At 62.2% G+C, this 14,238-nt stretch overlaps 1 protein-coding gene across 13 annotated transcripts in view; it reads left to right on the plus strand.

Annotated features, from left to right (window-relative positions):
* Positions 1-9,250: 9,250 nt before the first annotated feature.
* Positions 9,251-14,238, plus strand: part of KLC1 (kinesin light chain 1) — a 35,191-nt gene continuing 30,203 nt past the window's right edge. For 12 of the 13 annotated variants that reach the window (XR_006783838.1, XM_045823697.1, XM_045823701.1 and 9 more), the window contains exon 1: positions 9,251-9,519. The gene's annotated coding sequence lies outside the window, so the exon portion shown is untranslated. Of the gene's footprint in view, positions 9,604-14,238 lie in introns of all 13 variants that reach the window. The other variant, XM_045823699.1, reaches the window with a different exon arrangement.

Consider the following 14,238-nt stretch of genomic DNA (forward strand, 5'->3'; position numbering starts at 1 on the left):
TCCGGAAGGCTGGCTTTTTCCGCTTCCAGCCCTTGGCGGTGACGTGGCCTCGTGTCCCTCTCCTCAGTCAGGCCTGCCTCCTCCTCCATCGTGTCCTGCGGAGCTGAGCCGGGCCTGGCGCAGTGGGGCGCTCGGTCAGGGGACCGGACACTGGCACGGCCCAAGCCCTTCCTGCGGGCAGGTGGCCGCTCTGCCGGTTCCCCCCTGCACAGTGGCCCGGCGGCTGTCCCAGCGGCTGGGCGTCTGCTGCTCCTGGGGGACCCTCCAAGGCCGCCTCGGCCTGCCTCCCACCCACAGGTGCCCTTTCTTGGGGGCGGTTCCGGAGCTGTGTGGTCCAGGCGGGGCCACACCCAGAGGCAGCTCTGGCGGGGGGGGGGGGAGAAGCAGCCCAAACCTGGCTGTGGGTCCAGCCAGTCACACAGGGACCAAGACAGCGGCCAAGAGAGAAAAGCTGGCGTGACCACGGTCCCCAATGGCACTGCCTCCGTGGCAGGTGTGTCTGCAGGTCCCGGAGAGAAGTGGGCGGGGACGCAGGGCCGGGGGCGTTGACAAGCCTCCTCGGGGAGCCAGACCAGCACTGGCGTGGAGGCGGCTCCCCGGCCCCACACCCCCGGTGCTGCACAAGGGAGCAGGGTGGAGAGCTGGCCGGAGCAGACGGAGACCAGGATCCCGTCCGGACCAGCAACACCCAGCCCCTGGGCGGATGTGGACTGCCCCCCCGTGACTGGCTCCTTCCTTCCTTCCTTCCTTCCTTCCTTCCTTCCTTCCTTCCTTCCCTCCCTCCTTCCTTCCTTCCTTCCTTCCTTCCTTCCCTCCTTCCTTCCTTCCTGTTAGCCCCCCTTGATTGAGAGCCACCCTATGCAGGAACCTGAGCAAGGTCCATGGGCAGGAGGGAGGGGCGGGAGCTACTGCGGGAGCTCAGGTGGGGTCTGGGCCCCGGGGACCCAGGACAGGTGTGAGAAGAGTCTGGTCTTACGGGGAGAGAGAGTAGGGGTGCTGGGTGCAGCGCAGGGCCCTGAGCTGCACGCGCGGGCACCTGGCTCCAGGTGGGTGTGGCCCAGGGCCGGGGAGGCCTGTGCCGATCCTGGCGGACCCGGCACCCGTGTGGCTAGTTTTGTACAGAAACTGGGAAACAGCCCGTCTGTTGGTCTGAAGTGCCCGTGTCTGGGTCCTCGGACACATCTGCACCCTTGGGTGGGGGGGTGACGGGGGGCGCCCCGGACGCCTCGGCTTCGGGGTGCTGCGTTCTGCATGGCTGTCAGTCACAGAGGCTGGAGTGTTTTTTAATTTTTATTTTTTCCATGTTTTCACTGGCTTTTATTTATTTATTTATTTTAATATATTTTTAAAAGATTTTTATTTATTTATTTTTAGAGAGGGAAGGGAGGGAGAAAGAGAGAGAGAGAAACATCAATGTGTGGTTGCTGGGGGCCGTGGCCTGCAACCTAGGCATGTGCCCTGACTGCGATGCTTTGGTTCGCAGCCCGCACTCAATCCACTGAGCTACACCAGCCAGGGCGGCTTTTATTTTTTTTTATTATGTTTTGTTGATTATGCTGTAACAGTTGTCCTGATTCTCCCCCTTTGCCCCCCTCCACCCAGCACCCCCGCTCCCTCAGGCAGTGCCACCACCATTGTTCATGTCCATGGGTCAAGTCCTTTGGCCACTCCATTCCTATACTGCACTTCACCCCCCACGGCTGTCCTGTGAGCACCTGTCAGTACTTCTTAACCCCCTCACCTGTTCACCCGCTCCCCCACACCCTCCTCCCATCTGACAACCATCAAAACGCTCTCTGTACCCATCATTCTGTCTCTGTTCTTCTTGTTTGCTTCGTTTGTTTTTCAGATTCAATTGTTGATAACTATTTTTGCCATTTTCTTGTCCGTGGTTTTGATCTTTTTCTTAAATGTAGCAAAGGCAACTATAAATTGTATAGGGCGGGGCAACCCTCTTCACCTGTTGGAGGCTCTGTTGGTGGGCGGGGCCGGCCACATAGGGAACGCCCACTTCCTGTATGCAATTGACGCCCCTGCAGCTGCTGCCCTGGAGTTTGCGTGCGCTCTGAGTTCCTACGGGTGCTTTAAGTGGCGAAAACCCGGCAGGTTCCTCCACCCCCACCACCCCCGCTGGTTTTTACAGCCAGAGGTTGTGGGGGGTTACTTTCCCAGCCTGGAACCCTGGGGTGCGGGGCCCGGTCTGGGACTCGGACTCCTCACTGCTGAGATGGTCCTTCCGAGTGGGTGAGGGACCAGCCCACTCTGCGTCTCCGGACTGAGTCGGTGGAAGAAACTGCTGGAGCCCCAAGCAGTTCCCCTTAAAGAAATCACACATGGACTCACCTACTCAGACTCACTCCCTCCGAGCTCCAGCACCAGGGAGCAACTTGAAAGGCCCCAGTGGTAGACAGAGAGGCACTGAAGTGTCTGACATCCAGGCAAGCAGAGGCCACTGTAATAAACCCTCCCCTCACAGAGCCTGCAAGCGGGTACCATATCCGAGACTCCCATCAACCTGGCTAACGCTGCTTGACCCACCTTGGAGGTTCTCAGACTCTACCCTACCCAGTTTACAGGCACATCCAAGCTGCTTTTCCACGTGAGTGGCTGGTCTTGGCTCTTGCTTCACAACAGCCTACATTCTCTCAAACAAGCAGCAGCTGGCCTCAGTGAGCCCCAGGCCCGGCACTAGCAGCAGCCAGCCTAGATTTACAGCTTGGCTCACTTGGGAATCTCCAAGCTCAGCACAAGTAGCAGCCATCTCAGATTGCTTTATAGCTCAGGCAGAGTGGCTCCAGGCAAAACACAAGTGGGGACTGACCTTGGCCTGCACCACCCAGGAAGCCCCAGGTCCAGTGCACCCAGTGGAGAGCAACAAACCACTTGGGAGCACCACCACCCTGCCCCTGCACAGCTGATCCTCCATGGAGTGCAGAGGTTGGTGGTCAGTGGTCACGGCCAGTCCTTGCAGCTGAGTGGCCTGGGTAGGTTTCTCCCATTGATGTGCCAACAGCAATCAAGGCTCAACTACAAGAGGAAGGGGTATGCAGCCCACATGGAGGGTGCACCTCCAGTAGCCAGCTTGGGTGACAGGGGAGGCTGTGCCACTGGACCCTACAGGACACCGACCACATTAGGCCACATCACCAAGACACGGAGTCAAAGCCACTCTACCTAACACACAGAAACAAACCCAGGGTGGGTGGGGGCACTCCTAAAAGAGGAGACAAAGGTACATGGCCCAAATGAAAGGACAGATCAAAACTCCAGAACAAGAGTTAAATGAAATAAAGATAAGCAGTCTGTCAGATGCAGAGTTCAAAACACTGGTCATAAGGACGCTCAAGGAACTTAGTGAGGACCTTAGCAGCATAAAAGAGATCCAGGCAGAAGCCAAGCATTCAGCCCTGGCTAGTGTGGCTCAGTGGATTGAATGCTGGCCTGTGAATCAAAGAGTTGTGGGTCTGATTCCCAATCAGGGCACAGGCCTGGGTTGTGGGCCAGGTCCCCAGTAGGGGGCGCATGAGAGGCAGCCTCACACTGATGTTTCTCTCCCTCTTTCTCCCTCCTTTCCCCTTTCTCTAAAATAAATGAATAAAATCGTTAAAGAGAAGAATTCTTTAGAAACCAAGGAATCACTAACTGAAATAAAGAACAATTTACAGGAAAACAACAGTGCAGTGGATAAAGCCAAGAATCCAATCAACAATTTGGAATATAAGGAAGCAAATAATAACCAATCAGAACAAGAAGAAAAAATAATCCAAAAAAATGAGCATAGTATAAGCAGTCTGTGGGACAACTTTCAGAGGTCTAGCATTCCCATCAAAGGGATACCAGAAGGAGAAGAGAAAGAGCAAGAAATTGAAAATCTATTTGAGAAAATAGTGCAAGAAAATTTCCATAATTTGGTGAAGGAAATAGACACACAAGTCCAGGAAGCACAGGGAATCCCAATTATGATGGATGCAAAGAGGCCCACTCCAAGACACGTCATGATTAAAATTCCAAAGGTTAAAGATAAAGACAGAATCAAGCCCTGGCTGGCGTAGCTCAGTGGATTGAGCTCAGGCTGTGAACCAAAGCATCGCAGGTTCGATTCCCAGTCAGGCTACATGCCTGGGTTGCAGGCCATGACCCCCAGCAACTGCACATTGATGTTTCTCTCTCTTTCTCTCTCTCTCTCTCTTTCTCCCTCCCTTTCCTCTCTAAAAATAAATAAATAAAATCTAAAAAAATAAAGTTACTTTATACCTTAAAAAATAAAAATAAAAAATAAAATAAGGATAAAGATAGAATCTTAAAGAGCAGCATGAAAAGAGAAGTTAGTTACCTACAGGGAGTTCCCATCAGACTGTCAGCTGATGTTTCAAAAGAGACCTTGCAGACAAGAAAGGGCTGGAAAGAAGTATTCCAAGTCATGAAAAGCAGGGACCTACAGCCAAGACTGCTCTAGCCAGCAAAGCTGTCATTTAGAATGGAAGGGCAGATAAAGTGCTTCCCAGACAAGAAAAAAACGAAAGGAGTTCATCACCACCAAGCCATTATTGTATGAAATATTCAAGGGACTTATTTAAGAAAAAGATCAAAACCATGAACAGTAAAATGTCAACAAATTCACAACTGCCAACAACTGAATCTGAAAACAAAAACACACAAACCAAGCAAACAGCTAGAACAGGAACAGAATCACAGAAATGGAGATCACATGGAGGGTTATCGGCGGGGGGAGGAGGAAGGAGGGGGACAAGGTGCAGGGATCAAGTTCAAATCGGTAGGTACAGAACAGACAGGGGGGTGCAACATGCAGTGTGGGAGATGGACCCATGGACAGGAGCCGAGGGCCGGGCGACCTGGGGGAGTGGGGGGCACCAGGCGGAGGGGGGAAGGGGGAGAAGCTGGGGCAACCGTAACAGCATGATCAATACAACAGACCTAAGAAGAAAAGGTGTGTGCGTTTCATGTTGTGTGAGTTTTTTTCTAAAGACGAACTAACACTCGACTCTGTCAGTGACATGCATGCTGAGTGTTTGGGGGTGATGTGTACTGATGTTCGCAACTCACTCTGAAAGGCACCCGACAGAAGAGGAGAAAGATGGATCCACGAGTAAAGGGATCGAGCAGGCGTGGGGGCCTGGGTGTCCGCTGTACACTTTCCTGTGTGTTTGAAAACTTCAATGATAAAGTGTCAAGGGGCAAGTCCCAGTGCAGACTGTCAGCCTCCTGTGACGGGTCCCTGGTCGCAGGCCCCCAGGCCCTTCCTGTGTCTCTGTCACAGTGTCACAGACCACACCGACACCCTTCCAGCAGGGACCCCCTCCCAGCCCGGCCCGCCTGTTCAGATGACAGACCGCCGGACACGGGTCGGTCTCCGTGCACAGATTAGGGGAAGCCTGGCACTTTCTCTTCAATATCACACGATTCCTCGAAGGGACCTGACCCTCTTTCTTCCACGGCAGAGACCCCTGTGCCCTCGCTGCCTGCACTTGAGCTTCGGGCCTCACGGCTGCCTCTGTGAGCTGGGCCAGGTCGTCCCACGTGGCCCCCCTACCGCCTGGCAGCCCCAGGGGACGCCGGCAGCAAGGAGCCGTCCTTACATGGCAGCTCGGGTCCCCAAAGCACAGACAAGGCTCCCAGGCCTTCCTGAGGCTCAGGCCTGGGACTGGCCCCCCCTGCACCTGTGCTCAGGAATCAGAGGGGCCGGTGCCGCAAGCAAGGGGCTGCTCAGGAATGCGGGGGACCCCTCACCCAGCAGGACCAGGCCTCTGTTTCCAGGGAGCCAGGGGGCTTCCCCTGGGGGCTTCCACTCCCTTACCCTCCCCGCCCTGTGGGAGCCGAAGCTCTGCCTCTCCCCCTCTGTCTGGGGGCGCGGCTGGTGGAGCTCTCTCAAGGGGAGACACCCTGGGCCCAGATAACCACAGTTTCCAGAGCTGAGACCGGGGAGCAGACAGGGCGGGGCCTGCAGTAGCCCTGACCTGGTCCCGATTTCACTGGGGCGTCAGGCGCAGCAGGCCCAGCAGCTACTCTGCAAGCTTCACGCAGGCCCAGTGGTGCCCAGCTTGGGGGCAGGGGCGGTGCCCAGGCTGCGGGTGGAAGTGGGTCTGGGAGGGGTGAGCATGTCGGCTACCACCTGGCTTTCCCCCTCTCTCCCTCCTCTGTCTTCCTTCCCCCTCCCCGCTCAGGCACTCCTGGACTGGGGGGCAGGGCGCCCACTGCACACAGACCCTCAGCTGCAAGGGAAATCCCAGCATTCGGTCTCCCTCCTGCAGAGCCGCCCCGGACACACCCAGGGACACCGGCAGTAAGAGGACTGACTCCATTCTGCACTGGAGACCGATGCTGCTGTGGCTTGTTCGTGTCCAGCCCTGTGCTGCTGTTTCCTGCCGCTCCTCCCCCGCACCTCCATCCCCGGGTCCTGCAGACCTGCCGTGTGAATGTCCCTCTTTCACAGAGTCCCCCGATCCCAATCCCTAGGGGACCGAGAGCTTTTCCCCGGGCACCTGACCCCAGGCCCCGGGCCCCGCTGCACAGGCTGCGGGTCGGCGAGGGCGCGGCACCTCGCTCCCCTGTTGCCTGGCCCGGCACCGCTCAGCGGGGACGCTTGGTAAACACGGGGAAGGACACGAGAGCGGGAGGCTGCGCTGGGCTCCTCTCCAGCGCCCGGCGGCCAGCTGCAGGAGGCCGCGAGCAGACGCTTTCGCTCTGCCTGGAGCAGGGACCTCGCCGCTGCTTTGTCCTCTGTTTCAGCTTCATCTGAGCCTTGGGCCGCTCGGAGCCTGCCCAGCCCAGCCTCCAGACCGGCAGGCTGCCCGCTGCCCTGGACCCAGGGAGTGACAGGGTGGCGGAGGGAAGGGGACAGAGTAGGTGGAGCATCTGTCCCCGTTTGGGGAAAGCAGGAGGACGGAGACACAGGCAGGCAGGGAGAAGGAGGGGCCGCTCCCGCCCGGACCTTCTCCGGAGCGGAGCAGAGGGGCATTCCCCAGGGAGCGGGAAGGAAGCCCACTGCCCCGCCCCTGGGTCCGTTGGAGCAACCCCTAGGCCGGCTGCAGGGGTTGGGTGCAGAGCAGGCCCCGGGCAACGGCTCCGAGCTGCCCCATCGGGCGCTGCGGGGACAGGCCCCCAGCTGACCCAGCAGGCTGTCGGCCACAGGGGAGCCTGGAGCCCACGGGATGGGATGTGCCGGCCATTGTTTGCTGCCTGGGTCCCCAGTCCTGCAGGCTCCCGTGGGACCGATAACGGGTTTGCCGCCCGGAGCGGCCCAGCCAAGGTTTCCGCACAGGGAGGCATTATCGCCCCCCCCGCCCCCCCCCCACGCAGTGTCTGCTTGGGGGCAGGGCGACCACCTCCAGGAAGCAGCAAGCAGACCCCGCCCCCAGCGCGATCCCGGCGGCAGCACCTGTCCCGGGAAGGCGGGCCTCTCTCAGGGAAGGCGGGCCTCTCTCAGAGCCGCGGTGCGGATCAGGGGGGCTGGAAGGGACCGAGGGCGGGCAGGGCAGCTCAGCCAGCATGGGCGCCTGCTGGGCTCAGGGCGCGCCCCGGGCGAGGATGGCTCAGGCCCGTTGCCCGAGTGACGGGTACACTGCAGCCTTTCCAGGTTCTGGAGGGTCGTGGATGCGGTGGGTGAACTGCCTTTTCTCTTTCCCCAGGACTCCAGACCCATTCCTGCCTTAGGGGTTAAAAAATAGTATTTATTTTTAGAGAGCGGGGAAGGGAGGGAGAAAGAGGGAGAGAAGCATCCATGTGTGAGAGAAACAGTGATTGGCTGCCTCTCCTACGTGTCCTGACCTGGGACCAAACCCGCACCCCGGGCATGTGCCCTGATGGGGAATCAGACTTGTGGCCCTTCGCTCTGGGGGGCAACGCCCAACCCACTGAGCCGCACGAGCCAGGGCCTGGGGACTCTTGCCCGGAGCGCTCGCCGCTGGCTTTGCTCAGGGGGCTGCTTCCCATCTTTTAGGGCTCTGCTGACGTGCCCGCCTCATAGTTCGCCCCTGCCCACCTGGCTCCGCCTGTCGTATCATCTCACCCGCATTCTCCACATGGCACCGGGAGCGCAGGGGTCTTACTATCCCGCTGACCAGCGTACCTTCACTGTTACCATGAGGACCACTGCCACTCGGTACACATTGGTTGAGAGAACAAAAGGAGATACGAAGGCCCAAGCAGAGTGACAGCCGTGTGGATGGAGAGCAGATGGGCTAAAGCAACGCTAAGAAGCTCAGATGTTGGGCCATCCATCGGAAGAGGGCATAAGCATCTCAGGTTTCTGGGGGGGGGGGGACAGCTCCCGAGCCCAGAGTGACAGGCGAGAAAGGCTCGGGCAGCCTGCCCCTCCCTTCTGCCAAGCACCTTGGTTGCAGCCGCCAGCCCGCCCCGGCCCGGAGGTGCTCCTGAGGACCGGGTGAGGCCAGACTGCAGGCTGGCTGAGTCACTGGGGGGTTGTTCGACTGAGTCACTGCCCCTCCCGCGGCCCCGTAACAACTGCTGTGTCACCGCAGAGATCCCCTTTTCAGCAGACCTTTGCATTTTTTAAATGAAAGCCAAGTCACTGGACCTCCCTGTGGAAACCGCGCAGCAGCGCCCGTTTCCAGGTGTCCGCGCAAGGGCAGGGTGACACGGCCGCAGGTGTGGGTGACATTTGCAGAGGGCGGCCCGTTGAAAAGCAAGTGGGGCTGGGGGACCAGCGAACGAGCCCGTGCGGTCAGCAGTGCCCCGGGGCCCTGTTCTTGGGACACGTGCAGGCAGCTGCGGGGGGGGTGGTACCAACGTGGTGGCAGACAAAGAAAGCCGCGCCCTGCGGGCTGAATCCACGCGCGGGTTCCTGGCTGGCTGCTGAGTCAGCCCGCGGAGCCGGCGGCGCCGCAGGATGAGGCCCAGGGCTCCCCAGCCCGGAAGCGCCGCCCTTCCCCGGGCTGGGGGTCGCGGCCCTGCGGCCAGGGGTGTGTAGGGGCGACAGCTGCCGCGGTGGGCAGCACGGGGTGGCACCGCGGCTCGCCCGGGCCCGCCAGCCTGCAGAGACGGGAGAGGGGCCCCGGGATAGCCTAGCCCCTCAGGACCCTTCCTCTGCGTGCGGTGGAAGCCCCCCGGCGGTTCTGGGGGGACTCAAGGGGACACACGACTGCGGCAATCCGGGACCCGCGCGCGGCGGACCTCACCCCGGCCTGAAAGCCAGGTGGCCACGCCCCCTCCGCCCACCCCGGCGGCGGGGCCGGTGACGTCACGCGGCGCGCGGCATTGTGGGGCGGGGCCGAGCCGGGGGGAGGGGCGCCGGGACGCCATTTTCCGCGGCGGGGCTGGAGCCGGCGGGTCTTGGGGCGGCGGCCGTGAGGGAGCCGCGGGGACAGCGCGCGCGGGCGGCCGAGGATGCTGCGGGGCGGTCGCGCCGGCGCTCCTCGCTCGTGATAGCGGCGCTGCGCCCGAGGCGGCCGAGGCGGCGGGTCCCGTGCTGTCCCGCGACGCGCACGCGCCCGCGGCCTCCGGAGCTGACAGCGCCAGCGCGCGGCCCGCGGGAGCAGCACGGTGAGTGCGCCGGCCCCAGCCGCACCCGCGTCCGTTCCCCGCCCTTCCCGTCCGCGGCCGCCGCCGCACCCACGTCCCCTCCAGGTTCGTGTTGCCTCGTCCCCGCATCCCCGCCCGGGTCCCGCATCCCCGCCCTCACGTTCTCCTCCCGGCCCGGCTTCCCCAGCGCAGTCCCGCTGCGGGCGGGGGCGGCCGTTCCGGGAACAGCTGCGGCCCTGGGAGCCGCGCCGGGGGAGGCGGCCGCCCCCGGGAACGCGGCGCGCGGGGCGGGCGGCGCCGGGAGGCGCTCCCGGACGCTTCGCTTTGTCCGATTCCTCCGTTTCCTTCCGGCCGCCGCCCTCCTCCCCGCGGCGCCGCCCTGGGCTCGCCCCTGTCACGCTCGCGGGCGACGCGCGGCCGGGCGGCGGGCAGCGCGCAGGGTCCCGCCCGAGGAGGGGCCGCCGGAGCGCGCCGCACCCCTGTAGTGGCCGCACTGGAGTCGGGGCGCCCGCCGCAGCCGCCCCGGCGTGCGGGGCGGTCGGACGGGGTGCGCCCCCTCCTTTGAGATGGTGGAAATAAAGCGTTACAAAGGGGAAATCAGTGCCCGGTGGGTCGGGTGGGTTTTCGTAACTTGCGGTTTGGAAATCCGGAGGTTTTTGTGTCAGAAATCGTGCACTGTCGCTTACTGCTGTCTTACCGGTTACACAGCACGTTCCTACCTGACGCTTTGAGCGTTTGTCGAGGGGAACTTGCAGACCGACGTTTGTTTGTTTTTTTAAAGTGCGAGGACCACGGGGGACCTGAGACGCGCCCTTCGAAGTGCTGGGTCAAGGCCCGTGGGTTCTGATCGTTTCCGTTGTTCCGTGGGGAGGCTCTTTGGCCCCCGTGTTTTTTCCCCGAGGCTGACGTCGTGTGCAGCCAGACTAAGCCATTGATCAGAACCTTTAGCTCAAACCACAGGGTAACGACCTCCTCCGGTCTCATAATCTTATTAGAGGTCCGGGGTGACCTCTTCCGGGGACTGGCGCCCGCCGGGAGCGGGAGCGGGAGCGGGAGAGGCTGTTCATTGTTCCGTGCGCGGAGCGTCTGGGAGACGCCGGCGGCAGTAAGCGGCAGACATTCTGGGCCGGAGGGTCGGCGTCCCAAGGGCCGGTTTCTCCTCGCCCTCCAAGGCGCCACGTCCTGGAGCAGCGGGGCCGGCGCTGCCGCGGGCCGGAGGGCGCAGGGCGCAGACCTCGCGGGGCGGCTCCCTCACCCGCGGGGCCGCGGCCTCTGAGGACCCTGGGCATGGCGTGGGGAGCGCGGGGAGGTGCGCGGGGGACGCCGGGCAGGGTTGGTCCGCAGCGGGGCGGAGGGAGCAGACGCCGCTCGCCCGGAGGCGCAGGGCGGGCCTTAAACCAGCCACCCGTGCTGAAGCGCGTTCGCGGTGCTGGACGTAGGAAAGCGAACGTGAGCTTTCCATGTAGGCCTGCAGACTGTCTTTCAAGAGTCGTGTGAAAAGACCCCCGAGAGATAGAAACGTCAGAAGTTGAATGAAACGTAGGATTCGTAGAACCCGAGAACAAGTGGAATGTGATAAGAAACCAGAACTTTGTGTAGCAAAGGCATCAGCAATACCTAAACAGAAGTTCAGGGAGGTTTTTTTCCCCCACTTCACTTTTATTGACACTATTACAGATGCCCCCCCCCCCAAAGTACAGGGAAGTTTTAAGTGTCGAATTTGGGGCATAAAATAGACGCGACTCCCATACCAAGATTGTGGAAATGGGTCTTAATACATGTCTACGGAGAGCCAGCTGGATGGCAGGTGATGTGCTGGTGGCCGTTGGTGATGCAGAGATAAAAGCCCCTGGCTGTCCTGCAGCAGCCCCGGTCCGGTCAGGAGGGGGACGGGAAGCAGGGAGCCCCGGTGGGTTGGGGTGATGCCTGCCTGGGGCCCTGAGGAGGTGACTCCCAACGGGGGAGGGGGGTGCTGGAGGACCGAAGGCCTCAGGGGCTGCAGCGAGGGGAGTGTCGGGTGGGCAGGGTGTCAGACGAGATCAGGACTGGCTTGAGCAAGGTGCCCGGGGGGGGGTTGCTGTTGTCCCCTGTGCAGGAAGGAGGCTTGGAGGATGCAGGGAGTGAGGTGACATTTTAGAAGGAGTTTCAGGTCGTGCGGCAGGTGCTTTGAGCTAAGACTGGTTAGGAAGCCACTAATCCCCGGTGCGGACGGAGAGCCTCTGAGTTAGGGCAGTGCGGGTGGGAGGGAGCCCGAAGCCCCTGGGTCAGGGTGGCCTTGGCTTGGGCGGAGTAGACTGGGTGGGGGCGGGGCTGCGGGCAGAGAGGGGCGGGCAGCGCTGGCGGCTGCGGGCGTGCACTGCGGCTGGCTGCCATCCGCGGACCGCCACCCCTCTGCTCCGGCGCTGGCCCCCGCCCGTGAGCGCCCTGCCCCCGCTGCCCTCCCCCGCCTCCTCCGCGCCCTCTCGGAGGCGCCTCTCCCTGGATACGAGTGTCTTCACTTCCGCTCCTGCTTCCCAGCCGTCGCCTCCCATGACTCTGCCGTGCGGTCTACTTAAGTGTTTTCTTCCTTAGTTGCTGCTGTCCCTCCACTGCCCTCCCTCATCCCCGTGAGGGCGGGGTGCACCTGCTGTACCCCCTGTCGGCCCGGCAGGGGGGCACTTCCTGCCGGTTTGTGGCAGGACATCCTGGAGTGTCTCCCTCGGCCGCGCCACCTTGGGTGCCGCGCTGGCTGGTGAGGAGGGAGGAGACTTGGAGCCTGACTGACTCTGGGGGGCTACGTCCAAGGTGTTTGCGGGCGGCCAGGTGCGGAGCACTTGGAGACTCAGGGCTGGAGCCCGAGACAGAGTCAGGCTAGAGGGAAAGATCTGAGAGACCTCCTGCCGAAAGCCAGCCGCGGGCTCCGGAGACTGCAGTGGCCCTGAAGGGCGGGGGTGGGCCTTGGGCAGAGGGAAGGGCAGGTCAGTGTCAAACTGGCCGAGAGGCCAGGGGAGAGCTGGAGAGCGAGCCTGTTGGATCTGGCTTCTCGCCGGTCCCTGGGGGCCGTCGGAGCTCCCCTGGAGGCACCTGCGCGTCGCTGCGCCCTGCGGCCTCCTGGCCGGTGGGCTGTCCAGCGGAAGACGAACTGCGTTGTATGTAACCAGCTTTTGGAGGCGGGCGGGAGCAGTTCGGACCTGTGCTTCTGCGTGTGCTGAAGGAGGAAAGCCGACGGGAGCGTGTCAGTGGGCACGCGTTTAAAGCGGAGTCACACGCACGTGTGAAGTGCAGGCTGTGTCTTTGTCCTGGAATGTGCAGTCGCCTCGCTCAGTGCTGGGTCTGTCCCCGGCTGACTGCGCGGTGTGGGAGTGGGTGCCCCAGCCTCCGGAGCTCGCTGGGCCGCCGAAACCCGTGGCCGCGAGGCTGGCAGTGGACCCGACGGAGTCGGTGCTGCAGCCGCCTGCACCCCGCTGTGGAGGAGAGTTTGGGGTAGAGGGGCAAGGGGCTTAGACCAGCGGTGCCGGGTGGGGCGTGAGGCCGGGGCAGACTCGGGTCCGTCTGCTGGCAGGTCCGAGCTCGCAGCCGCCTTGCGCTCAGGGACCAGGACGCTGTGGCTGCGCTCAGCCCTCCAGCTGCTCCCACCAGGACGCCCTGGTCTCAGCCCCACAGTGGCAAAGCCCAGGTGACGTGGGTCCTGCCCTGACCCCTGGGGTTGCTGGCCTCCGTGGAGCACCCCAGGCGCCCTCTCGGGCGTGACAGGCCTGGTCACGTGTAGGGCTCACGTGACCAGGCCTGGCCCAGTGGCCCCTGCCCTGAAGGTCCCTGCCCTGAAGGTCGCTGATCTGGGACCGTCATCACACCTGCAGAACCCCTGGGCTGCCGCTCTGAGAGTGGTGTTTTCCGAATCCCTGGGAGAAGGTGAGGGCGAACCAGGGGCAGGGACCTTGGAGGGGCCTCTCCCTCTGCCGGTCACAACTCAGCTCCCGTGCTCTCCAAATGAGAGCACTCGCCACCACCTGTCGGGTAGGGCTGGAGTGACAGCTTCTGCGCACACGCGGCGTGGAACGTTGGGGAAGTCTGCTTCGGAAAACTGGAGATGCAGTTTGCACACAGTGAAGTAGCAAGATTTTAAGTGCACTGTTCATTCGTTTTTTTAACACATTTTACTTACTGATTTTTAGAGAGGAAGGAGGAGAGAAACACTGACTCCTTGCTCCACTTATTTACGCGTTCCTCAGTGGGTTCCTGTGTGTGCCCTGACTGGGGGGTCGAACCCGCACCCCTGGCCGATGGGGACGCCGCTCTAACCCGCGGAGCCACAGGCAGGGCCGTCCGTCCGTCCAGCGCTGAGGAAGGCCTGTCAGAGCAGCCCAGAACGCCGCCTCCTGCCCCTGGCCAGGCGTCCTCACCTCCCTCAGGCAGCACCGTCCTGGTCTCTGGGCCGCGGGGCCCTCCTGCCCCGGCCGGAGCTGCTGCGAGGGAGACCGGGAGTGAGTCTGCCCCAGCTGTGCTCGTGCGCACAGCACTGCAGGTCGCCGCCGGAGCCGTGCGTGGGTCCCTTCTCGTCCTGGAGCGGGTCTGCCCTGGGGGCTGCCCTGGTGCGGCCGCCCTTCTCCAGGGGCGCTTCCGGGGGGCGGGGGCGCCATTCTCGTCTGGGCTGCGTGGGGCCACGTTCCCAGCAGTGGGGTCTCTCGTCGGGCCAGCGCAAGGCCAGCCTGTGAGAACCTGCACTGTTGCCTGGTGGTCGTGCACTTTTACGCTCCCAGT

The sequence above is a fragment of the Phyllostomus hastatus genome, unplaced genomic scaffold (assembly GCF_019186645.2).
Source record: "Phyllostomus hastatus isolate PE091 unplaced genomic scaffold, TTU_PhHast_1.1 phas_scaffold_501, whole genome shotgun sequence".
Taxonomy (NCBI): Eukaryota; Metazoa; Chordata; class Mammalia; order Chiroptera; family Phyllostomidae; genus Phyllostomus; species Phyllostomus hastatus.